Below are 9298 nucleotides of genomic sequence, written 5' to 3' on the forward strand. Positions count from 1 at the left end.
ATCTCAAAACTGGCTATTTTGGAGGTATTGTGGGGGCAGAGTCAGCACTTAGGTGCCAATATTCAGGACTTAACTGGCCAAGGTAACTGCATAAAAGTCAGTCTTATCTTTATGCGGTTCACCATAGCCGGTTAAGTGCTGAATATCACACTTAACTTGCTATGTTTTAGCTGGCTCCACAAACCTGGAAATTCATTGCTGAAGCCCAGACATGGTCTGGTATTGAATTTCCAGGCATAATGCCAGCAGTGGTCATCAAAAGGCTGAGCTCTTGTAGCTGAATATCGACCCCTACAGGTGCAATATTCAAAAGGGTTTAATCGTGCCGAAGAGGCTTTTGTCTCGTTAAACCACGCTGAGTGGGCTGAGAGGGGATATTCGGTGGCACTTAACCAGGCAGTGTGTCTGAATATCTCCTCTGACCACTGCGGCATTGTCCAGGCAGGGCCGGGCTTTACCCACTTACCAGCAGTATTCAGTCTATCTACAGAGTTACCCAGGTACCGGTCTGAATATCGTCTGGTGCCCAGGGAACTTCTGGGTAGCTGTACCGGAAATTCAATGCTGGTGGTTGAATAAGGCCCGGTCTTGAACATCTTGGCTTATTTTAGTCTACGGCTATTAGCAACTTTAAAACTACTGATCGCGCTATCTTGTTTTTCAAAATGGGTGCCGAGACTCTCTGCGGTAGTCTCATGGGTCTCAATAGTCTTGTGAGACTGCCGCAGGGAATCTTGGCAGCCATTTTTAAAACATGGTGGCATGGCACCAGGCAGAATAGTGGCAGTGGGCAGGAAAGAATGTTCTTTCCTGTCCCTGCAGAGGCTACTAGATCACCAGAGACCTTCAAGGTGGGACCAGGGAGGGTCCACTGAGGCTCGGGAGGGAGGGGGGCTGTAGTGTGCAGCGGCGGCCGGGAGGGAGAAATCTTCTGGGCCCTCGGCCACTGCCCAGTTGCCTGAATGGTCAGTCTGCCCCTAAGCAGGCATAAGTCTGGTGTGTGAATCGGCACTAAGTGTAGTTCTATAACGGGGGCATGCCCATGTTGAGCACCATTTACTGAATCTGGTCCTATTCAGTGGAAAGGAAATTCTTGATTGAGATCTCATGATTTGAGACTGGAAAAGGATAGAAATGGTAATAATTTTAGAAAATATTTCTTCATAGAGCGGCAGTAAATCAAGAAAAATAAACTCTACACCGTTGTCTTTGAGCTAGAGCCAGGGTTCTCAACCCAGACCTCAGGATATACTCTGATAGGTTTTCAGGATACCCACAATGAATATGCATGACATAGATCTGCATACAATGGAGGTAGTGTGTGCAAATGTATCTTGTGCCTATTCATTTTGGATATCTTGAAAACCAGACTGGTTTGGTGTGTACAGAGAACTGGATTGAGAACGCCTGCGCTAGAGGTTTGAAATGGAGATTCTCTTTCTGAGAAACACACACCCTCTCTCCATCAATAAATATCAATGCCAGTCAATTGACAAACAGCAGATACTTTATTTATTAAAAAGACTTCTTACCTGCTCTATCTGCAGATCTACGTAGGATACAATAAAACATTAATAAAATCGCAAAAATATTAACCTAGAGATTCCTTGCTGTTCTCATAGTCATCTCTAGGGACCATGCACAGGCCTCGGGATTGCAAAAATTAATGTTTTTATTTATTTATTTATTTATTATTACATTTGTAACCCGTGCTTTCCCACTTAGAGCGGGTTCAATGCGGCTTACATAATAATATGGATTACAGAGTATTGCTAGAGAAAATCTAAGTTAATTATAGCAGAATAATAAAAGAGATAGGTAGGTAGAAATGGTGAAGGGAGTAGGAGAGGTATGAGCAGGGGGTAAATGAGCAATGGAGGAGGGGTAGAGGGGGGCGGGAGGGGGATGGGACATGGGAAAAGCATAGGGAAATTTGGCGGGAGATGTAGTCTGAGTCATGTTGGCCCCTAAATATTAAAAAATAATAATAACATTTGCAAATACCAATGTTTTGGAATAAGCTGTGTAAAAGATATATTACAGGTGCAGTCCCATGGTGGGAAATGTATTTCCTGTGGGATACAATTTGACAAAGGAGGAAGATATTAAGCTACACTTTGAGAAGGTCCAAAAGAAGGGACAGCTGGACTCTTGACACGTGTCAGTGTGGGCATGTAGGATAGCCACCTCACTCATGGTGACCTGAAATGGCTGATTCAGTCTTGCTCTTACACTATCACAGAGATGCAGTCGTTCAGTCCTCGAGTGCTGCAAGCAGGCCAGATTTGTAGGCCATCCCTAATGAATCTGCAGGAGATAGATTTGCACACAATGGAGGTAGTATCCATGCAGATCTATCTCATGCATATTCATTAGGCATATCCTGAAAAACCTGGCCTGTTTGTGGCATTCAAGACCTGAACTTCTGCATCCTTGCCCTATTGCCTGTAGGATGATACAGTTCCCACTTTTCAAAGGGGATACCAGAATTACAACTCCATGCACGTAATAAACAGGGTGAGCCCTGCTACTAGGCAGACTAGTAATCTGCCCAGGGTGGTACAATTGAGGGGGTGGCAGCAGTGTAGCTCTCATGTTGTATGACAGCAGCAAGGGAAGGGGAGATGCTAGACTATGGAGGATTAGGCAAAGGAAGAGGAGATGCTGGTCATCTTTGGGTAGGAAAGAGAAAAATATATATATGCGAGATTGAAAAGACAAGAGAGTTAGGCCAGTCCTGGCTTTCTGACAACCTATCCTGATGTAGGGACCTGAAGCAGGGATTAGTCGGGGACTATAATTCCACACTATTGGGTGTAAATTCTACACCAGGACTGGCCAAAAAAATTTCCCTCCTGGAACTGGGTAACTTGGCAGCTCTGAATGCCACAAGTCTTTAGATTCTGGTTTTGCAAACAGAAATGTTGAGATGAGTGGCGAAAAGATCCACTGAGGGGGTGCTCCACTCTTGGAAGATCTTGTGTGCTGCACCCGTGTTGAGAGACTACTCATGTGTTCTAAGTCTGTCCACCAGGTAGTTCTTGCTGGGAAGGTATATGGCATGGAGGCTCATCCTATGAAGGAGAGCCCATTGCTACGTATCTACTGCTTCCTGACACAAAGGGTAGGATCCTATACCTCCCTGCTTGTTGAGATAAAACATCACAACCTAGTTGTCTGTCTGAATGTGGTTTTGGAGTCGATCTCTGAAAGCCTTTAAAGCGTTCCAAATGGCCTGGAGATTGATTTGAAGATGAGCCTCCTGCGTGGACCACTTACCTTGAGTATGAAGCCTATCCATATGAGTTCCCCAACCCAGGGTGGATGCATCCATTGTCAACACCTTTTGAATTTGGAATGGAAGTCCCAGAGTCAAATTGGACTGGATCGTCCACCAGAGAAAGGCGTAAGCCAACTCCGGTGGGACGTGAATGACATCTGTTAGGTTCCCTGTGGTTTGAGACCACTGGGAGGCTAAGGCCCTTTGGGCTGCTCTCAAATGGAGCCATGCCATGGCAGTGACTTGCACTGTGGTGAACATGTGGCCCATCAGCCTCAACATTTGCTGAGCTGAAATGCCTGCGCTGTGTCTAGCAGGCTCCTATGTACTCCAATTGTACTGGATGGAGATGGGACTTGGGATAATTTATGACAAACCCAGTAGCTCTGAATAGCCAACCGTATTGACTCAATTGTCCCTTCCTGAGACTTGTTCTTGACCAGCCAATCGTCTAGGTAAGGAAAACACATACACTCCCAGTCTATGTAGATAATGCTACCGCCAGGTACTTGGGGGGCAGATGCTAAGCCAAATGACAGAATGTGATACTGGAAGTGGCTTTTCTCCACTCAAATTCTGAGATACCTTTTGTGACTTGGAAATATTGAAAAGTGAGTATAGCCATCCTTTAAGTCCAGAGAGCATAGCCATTTGTTTTCCTGAATGAGAGGAAGTAGGGTACCCAGGGAAATCATCCTAAACTTTTCTTTCATCAGAGATTTGTTCAGGGACCCTGTAGAAGGTGGAGATTTCCTGTACAAGTACTTGTTTCTGCTGACAGCTGATGTAAGACGCTCTCATAGTAACATAGTAGATGACGACAGAGAAAGACCTGCACTGTCCATCCAGTCTGCCCAACAAGATAAACTCATATGTGCTACCTTTTGTGTATACCTGAACTTGATTAGTATCTGCCATCTTCACGGCACAGACTGTAGAAGTCTGCACAGCACTAGCCACACCTCCCAACCACCATCTCCGCCCCCCACCACCGGCCCCACCCTTTAGCTCTAGCACCTGAATAGTCAACCGCATTGACTCAATTGTCCCCTCCTGAGATTTGTTCTTGACCAGCCAATCATCTAGGTAAGGAAAACACATACACTCCCAGTTTGTGTAGATAATGCTGTGACTACCGCCAGGCACTTGGGGGGCAAACGCTAAGCCAAATGACAGAATGTGATACTTGAAGTGGCTTTTCTCTCGGTGGGCAATTTGGAGGTCACTGACGCCAATTTAGAGCATACCACGACAGACTATTTGAAGCATCCACTAGTCGGAGGTTATAAGGGGCCACCTGTGGTGGTAAAAACTGAGCCTCCCTCTGATCGATAGGTCATCTGGAATGGAGACTCTTTGCACTACTAGAGCCAGTCAAAAGCCTGTGCCTTGCTTTAACTGAGGAGCTGGGTGGGATTTCTGGGGGATTTCTCGCTTAGACTATTGTAACTTGCTTCTCACAGGTCTCCCACTTAACCATCTCTCTCCTCTTCAATCTGTTCAAAATTCTGCTGCACAACTAATATTCCTCCAGTGTCGTTATGCTCATATTAGCCCTCTCCTCAAGTCACTTCACTGGCTCCTTATCCGTTTCCGCATACAGTTCAAACTCCTCTTATTGACTTATAAGTGCCTTCACTCTGCAGCTCCTCAGTACCTCTCCACTCTCATCTCTCCCTACATTCCTCCCCAGGAACTCCGTTCACTGGGTAAATCTCTCTTATCTGCACCTTTCTCCTCCACTACTAACTCCAGACTCCGTTCCTTTTATCTTGCTGCACCATATGCCTGGAATAGACTTCCTGAGCCGGTACGCCAAGCTCCATCTCTGGCCATCTTCAAATCTAAGCTAAAAGCCCACCTTTTTGATGCTGCTTTTAACTCCTAACCCTTATTCACTTGTTCAGAACCCTTATTTTATCATCCTCACTTTAATATTCCCTTATCTCTTGTTTGTCCTGTTTGTCCTCATTAGATTGTAAGCTCTGTCGAGCACGGACTGTCTCTTCATGTTCAAGTGTACAGCGCTGTGTACGTCTAGTAGCGCTTTAGAAATGATAAGTAGTAGTAGGATCGGGCTGGCGAGGTCTGGGATAGGGGCCCTGAGTTGCCTCAGTAGGCCAAGCAGAAGGCTGGTACCTATGCCTTTGAAAGTAGGCCCTGCACCTCTGCCCAGTTGAAAATTTTCTCGTTGAAGATGCAGATGGAGGTTGCTGAGAAAGCGTGTGGAAAGTATCAGTGTGCTTTTTAACCCTTTAGTGTCCAATGTTCCCATATGGCTTATTAAGGGAACATTGGACAATAATGAGGTTAGCAACCTCTTCCACTTTCTCTTCAAATGAGTTGTCTCCTTGGCAGGGCACATCCACCAACCTCTCCTGAACAGCCTGTTCCAGGTCAGAGACACGCAGCCATGAGAGTCTGCACATCCCCAAACCCGTTTCAGAGAGTCTGGATACAATATCAAAAGTGTTGTAAGCACCCCTGGCTAAATAATGCTGACACTCCATCTTCTTATTAGCCAACTAGAGAAGCTCGGCGACCTGCTCCACAGGGAGAGAATCTGCCAGATTAAGTGTACTATTAACTAGAGATTCCAAGTAAAGGCTCATCATGTACAGCTGGTAGGACTAGATGCGGGCAACGAGCATTGAGGCATGAAAAGCTTTCCTCCCAAACGAGCCTAAGATTCTGGTCTTTCGCCCCGGGGGCACCGAGGCATGAGACTGAGAACTCTTAGCTTGTTTGAGTGCAGATTTGACTACCAAAGAGTGGTGAGGCAACTGGGCCCTCTCGAATCCAGGAGCCTTCTGGATATGATACTGTGTATCCATCTTCTTGGATGCTACCTGCACTGAGAGGGGGAGATTCCCAGTTCCTCACCAGCACATCCTTATGGATAGGGTGCAATGGTACAGTGACCCCTTCTTTAGGAGAAGACTTATAGCCCAAGTCAGACAACATATCTGCCCTGAACTTCTCTTTCGTCTCCAACTTAAATGGGATATCTCCCTGACAAAACTAGTAAAAGAGGCACCTCTGGAGGAGATTTTCATCTTTGTTGAGGAGGTGAGGGATCAGATGGAATTCCATTTGACTCCTCCAACAAGAAGTAATGTGGATCCTCATAAAAATACCCATGAGCGGTTCCAGTAGACTCCTCTTTCTCTTGAGAATCAGGAGACTGAGTGTGCACCAGCCTCGGCCTAGTGGAACGATGTCCACCCACAGAGCAGCATCGAGGTGCAGCCCATCTCTCAGACTGGGGAAGCTTCCTCCCTCGATGTCAGAGGTGGTACTGCCTGCTCAGGCCTCAGCTCCAACATCCTGCAAGGTGCTTGTGTTGATGTTCTTGGCACCGGCATTGGTGGAGCCTCAGAGAGGGCCTGGGGCTATTCTGCTGAGGGTACAAGCACCCTCAATGCCCCCTGCAGAAACTGCACCATCTCCTCTTGGAGCATGTTCCGGAACCGCTCATTGAAGGTTGGCATCGGCAAAGGCATGGGACCCGGGTTGGAGAACACTTCCATAGAGCACTCCTCTCAATGCCGGTGCTTCTAAGGAATCATAAGAGTCCAATGCCCTGGCGTTCCTGGCACTATGTGTCGAGGAGGACTGATACTTAAGTTTTTTGGGCTTCTCCTGATGCATAGAGCCTTGATCCCACGGTGCCAAGGATGCCGCCGAATCCAAGCATCGCCCCGGTGTCTGGTCTGATGTTGACCGGTCCCAGGATCTGCTAATAACACTCGGTGTCAACCCACTCAATGCCGGTGCACTCCCAGTGGTTACCAGTGTCGAAGCAAACATGGAAGTTGATTCCACTGGTGCCAAAGATGATGGTCTGGCCTTCGAAGAGCCAAAAAGCTTTTCCTGTTGAGCCAATTGCACTCTATGTGTCCTGGCCTGCATATGGAGACAAACAGAAGGGTCATGATCTGGACCAAGGCACCTAAAGCACCAGTAGTGCAGGTCCGTGAGAGAAATGATGCATTTGGCACACTGCTTGAAGCAACTAGGAGCCTTCTGGAGCATCGAAAAAAGAATTTTGGCTAAATTAAACCGCTCAATCTTGAACAATTACAAAAGGGGATTGTGTTCAAATTGAGGTTGGGGCTGTGGCCTAATCATGCAGCCACTCACTAAAAAAAAGGAAACAACAAAAAAAGCCAAAAAACGAGACAAAAAATACGAGGAAGGGAAAATAGGAGAAATAAAAAAAGAAGATAATTACCCTTAGGGGAAGGCACTTGTGATAGCGAAAAAAGTTTTGAAAAGTGCAGTGTGAGGAGCACGTGAATGCATCCTCTCAGCTCTGCGTAAAAAAAGAGACTGAGAGACCTGCGTGTGAGCATTGAGTGGGAAGGCACGAGCGCATGCATGGTGGGACGCTGCTAGAACTTTCTCTAGTGCTAGCAAATCAGCTTCCACAGCGAGGCAGAGTTAGATGACATCACCTCGAATATTGTGTTCAATTCTGGTCGCCGTATCTCAAAAAAGATATAGTGGAATTAGAAAAGGTGCAGAGAAGGGCGATGAAAATGATAAAGGGAATGGGACAACTTCCCTATGAGGAAAGGCTAAAGCGGCTAGGGCTCTTACATGATAGAGGTCTATAAAATAATGAGTGGAGTTGAACAGGTAGATGTGAAGCATCTATTCACGCTTTCCAAAAATACTAGGGCTAGAGGGGATGCAATGAAGCTACAATGTAGTAAATTTAAAACGAATCGGAGAATTTTTTTCTTCACTCAACGTGTAATTAAACTCTGGAATTCATTGCCAGAGAATGTGGTAATGGCGGTTAGCTTAGCGGAGTTTTAAAAAGGTTTGGACGGCTTCCTAAAGGGAAAGTCGATAGACCGTTATTAAATGGACGGGGAAAATCCACTATTTCTGGGATAAGCAGTATAAAATGTTTTGTACTTTTTTGGGATCTTGCCAGGCAGTGGCGTAGGAAGGGAGGGCGGTGTGGCGGTCCGCCCCGGGTGCACGCCGCTAGGGGGGTGTCGGCTTCACTGGTTCCATGCTCCCTCTGCCCCGGAACAGGTTGTTCCGGGGCAGAGAGAGCAGGGAACCAGCGGAGCCGAAGCAGCTCCCAGCAACGTGCAGTCGGGGCGGATTGACCCTCTCGCCCATCCCTCGCCGCTTTATGCTGTAAGTACGTGCTCCAGGGGGAGGGTGCGCCGTGCTGCACCCGGGGGGGGGGGGGGCTGCGCAGCGGCAACCTGCCCCAGTTGTCAGCTGCCCTTGCTACGACACTGTTGCCAGGTATTTGTGATCTGGATTGGCCACTGTTGGAAACAGGATGCTGGGCTTGATGGACCTTTAGTCTTTCCCAGTATGGCAATACTTATGTACTTATGCACCCACATGTGGGAATAACACAACTGGAACGCATTGCCACTCAACCTAAAAGCGACCTATGAACTGACCAATTTCCGTAAACTACTAAAGACCCATCTCTTCGACAAGATATACCACAAAGACCAAAACATGTGAAACTCCCACATAGGTCCAGAAATGTTAATAATGCCTTCTGTTATATTACTATCATGTATTCCATTACCATTTAACTCAAAATCCTTCTGTAACACCAAATATCTACTCTTTTCTCTTTTCTACTATCCATGATGTATTGTAAACCACATTGAGCCTGCAAAGAGGTGGGATAATGTGGGATACAAATGCAACAAATAAATAAATAAACCTGCTATTCTCGGAGAAACAAAGAACAAAGAGAACAAAAATAGTACTTATTAAGAAAATACAGTGAATGGTTGGAATTCTGTCCAACAAAAAGAAAAACATGTGACATACAATTTTGCTTTGTTTTATTTGTATTTATTATCTTGGAACTGGGTTGCTTGCAGCCCTGGGAACTGGTGAGTCCCTCTAGCCGGAATAGCTGCCTGGGCCTGGCTATGTAGGCTATGTATCAGGGATACGCCTACGTCTATTGGTTCCTTCAGGAGAACCAGCTGGTCTTGCCTGTGACGTGCTGATGAGTTTCCCAGC

Source organism: Microcaecilia unicolor, chromosome 3 (genome assembly GCF_901765095.1).
Source record: "Microcaecilia unicolor chromosome 3, aMicUni1.1, whole genome shotgun sequence".
Lineage (NCBI taxonomy): Eukaryota > Metazoa > Chordata > Amphibia > Gymnophiona > Siphonopidae > Microcaecilia > Microcaecilia unicolor.